Genomic DNA, 3671 nt, shown 5'->3' with positions numbered 1-3671 from the left:
CCTCAGAATCTGAGATTCTTTCTTCTATCTCTTGTATTCTATTGATTATGCTTGTTTCTGTAGGCTTTGCTCGTTGACCTAGATTTTCCTTATCCAGCTGGTCCTCAGTTTGTGTTTTCTTCCTTGCCTTCATTTCAGTTTTCAATTCTTGAACTGTTTCCATTATCTGTTTGATTGTTTTTTCTTGGTTTCCTAGGGTATCATGTACGTATTTACTCATTTCTTCAAACTTTTTGTTATACTTCTCATCCAATTCTATAAGGGCTTTTTTTACATGTTATTTAAGGGTCTCTATTGCTTTCATAAAGTCAATTTTTTCCACTTCTGTGTTAGGGTGTTCAAATACTTCTGTTGTAAGGTCATTGGGTTCTGTTTTCATGTTGTTTTTCAGATTATTGGGTGAACTCTTGCCTTGGCGCCTGCCCATCTCCTCCTATTGATCCTATCTATTGGGTTTTTTTAAAACCAGATCAGGTTTCCCTGCTGGCCAAGAGTTCAGCTTCCAAAATGCCCTAGCTCTGTTTCCTGGTCCCTGCCGCAGGTCAAGAACCCTCTGACCCCTCCGAAGGGTCTTCAGGAACAGGACCAGGCTTCCTGTTTGCCATAGACCTCGCCAACAAAAGACCTACCGCTTTGATTTAATTGTAGTGGGGCAATCTGCTCTTGTTATGGTGTGCCTGTCCCACTGCTTGTGTCTGCGCCGTGCCGGTCCCTGCTGCTTGCGTCTTCCCCCGTGCTGGTCCCCCAAGACCTATTCCTGATTGCCATGCCTCTCCACCACATGTGCACTGGGCGGGCCTCTCCGCCATGTGTGCGCCAGGCGGGCCTCTCCGCCACGTGTGCCTAAAGAAATTAATTTTGTATAAATAAAAGGTTCATTTCACATCTGTCCTTCTGAAATAAATAAATAAATAAATAAATAAATAGATAGATAGATAGATAAATGTTCATGCAACCATGACTAAATTATAAATATATGGCTCAGGTTAATTTATTTTATCATTAACATCAGTTGGGATTACCTCAATATCTAACAAGACTTGATTAGCATTTGATAACCAGCATTTTATCTGCGGTTCCCCATTTCTTATTTCCCAAAATTAGCCCTTTACTTGAAATATTTGAGTATCTCTCTTCAAACTTATGAATAATGGGATTATATCACATGTACAGGTGAGTATCTCTTTTGTTTATCCTATAAAAATTTACCAAGAATTTAGGTAATAGCAGTTGACTCTTTTATTGAAGTAGATATTGTTATGAATATATTGTAAATTAGTTATTCTTTATTATTATTTTTTTATTGAAGAAAAAAAATTTCCTCCTCCTTCCAGCATCCCATTTCCCTGCCTCTCCTCCCACTCCTCTCCCCCTCCCCCTACTCTTCTCTTCCTCCCTCTCCAGTCTGAGAAGCAGTCATAATTAGTTATTCTTAAAAGTTGTAAGAGTCTTGAGTTGCTTCTATTTTGGAGTTATGACAAATGAATACCCTCAAACACATGCTTCATAAAAAAGCAAGCGTTTACATGTATGTACAGATGTTATGCATTATGGTACATAGAATCTTGCATATATGTCATTTTAAAGGTATTCTACTACTAACACACAGAATAATCTTATAGAAGCAATGTTCACACATTCAGTGGCTTTACATCTTTAGTCTTCTTTGGACTAAGGACTTCCTAGTATTCAAGCACCTATCACTCATGGGAACATTATTCTCTTTGTGAAATTCCTTTAAGTAAATTTTATACTTCTATTTGTATTACTTACGGGTTTATAGTTTATTTAATGAGTGCTTTAAGATTTGTGTTCAGAAGAGAAAATAGATATCTTTATAGTAAAATAAACGCATGCATATGAATCATTCCTATTTAAAAATTATAGTGATACAATTTTTATCCAAGGCATATAATATGGTAAACACATAAATATCAAACTTAAAAGTCATTAGGTGTACCATCTCATTCAATGCCATATTATCTCGTTCACAGTAAGAGGAATCATAAGCCAAATAATTTTAGTAACTGGATATATGATTATTGTAACCTTTGACCTGTTTTACCTAATATTAGGTATTCTCATTGTTTGATAAACAATTAATCTCCTTCAACTAATACCTAACTTTGATATATACATAGTTTATCAATCTATTTATGACCAAATTTATACATAGAGGTGTGGTTTCAAAATCCTTTTCTCTATGCGTAGCTTATTAGAGTTAGCATAGCAGCATTTTATGCGAAAAATAGCTGGATTTCTTGCTTTTTTAAAAAGAAACACAATATTTATTTATTTATCTATTTATTTATTCTGGTTTTTTTTTAAAGACTGGGTTTCTCTGTAGCTTTGGACCCTGTCCTGGAACTAGCTCTTGTAGACCAGGTTGGCCTCGAACTCACAGAGATTCACCTGCCTCTGCCTATCAAGTTCTGGGATTAAAGCCATGCACCACCACTGACCAGCTTGAACACAATGTATTTTTTTATAAATGGGAAACTGATATTAAAATTTTTCAGAACTTTTGAAACCATGAAACATTTTGTCCAAGTGTAAAAGTATTTATACAATAGTTATTTGTAATATTGAAAATAATTAAAATATTTATTAATAGATGCACAAATTGATAAATTGATTATATACTGGAATATTTCCAGCAAAAAATAAGAAATAAAATATTGAGTGGTGTAACAGCATGGAAAATAACACTCTAAATAGGGCTTTCAAATGATTTTCTCTTCCTTATATCTATTCAATATCACTGGTAAAATGGTGACAAACATATCAATGAAATTCAATAAAGGAATGATGAACATGTGAATATGTGATATTTTACATCTTGGTGCTGAACTGTTTGCTACAGAAAAAGTAATAAATAGATTAAAGATTTCACATTTTGAAACTCATTGCATATCAAGAATATATCAGAAGACTAAGAAAATAGTAAAAAGAATTTTAAATGTTACTGGTGTATATTTGTTCCTCTAAATGATGAGTTTCATAATGAGATTTAATTCAAGTACACAAGGTATTTTCAACATATTCATTTTCCTTACCCTCTCCTTACTCACTCTTGTATCTTACATTTTTTTCCACATTCCAAATTGACCACTCTTTCATTTCATACAATATTGTTATATATGCATTTCCTCCAAATAGAAACATTATGTCCTACAGCAAGGACAGAGGCTTATAAGAGTTATGCGAGCATAATAAAATTACAGAGCTCAAGATGTACAGAACATTGCAAGATTCACAAGATGCCCTCCCCAAGACTATAAAAGTAGTAAACATTTGCTAGAGGAAATAGACTACTTAGTTCAGTAGAGATGACCAAAAGCTGTCAGAAGAACTGCAAGAATTTAAATTGAGAGTTATCACAAGCTAGGAATGGCTTCTCAACGATATAGGTGTATTTTTTTATCCATATTTCTAATATTAACACATCACCCATGATTCTTGGAAATCCAACAAGCTGATGGTTGTATTTCTTTCATCTGATGTTGATGAGGTCACACCTATCTGAGGAAGAGATGTTAGTCACATTTCACTGGGAAAAGCCACATGACAAACACACATGATCAAATATATATATGCATATTCATATATATATATATATAATTTTTAATATGTGGTATTTGAATGGTATCTTAACACCTATACACCATCAT

Source organism: Microtus ochrogaster, unplaced genomic scaffold (genome assembly GCF_000317375.1).
Source record: "Microtus ochrogaster isolate Prairie Vole_2 unplaced genomic scaffold, MicOch1.0 UNK6, whole genome shotgun sequence".
Lineage (NCBI taxonomy): Eukaryota > Metazoa > Chordata > Mammalia > Rodentia > Cricetidae > Microtus > Microtus ochrogaster.
Note: the sequence above shows the minus strand (reverse complement) of the source record.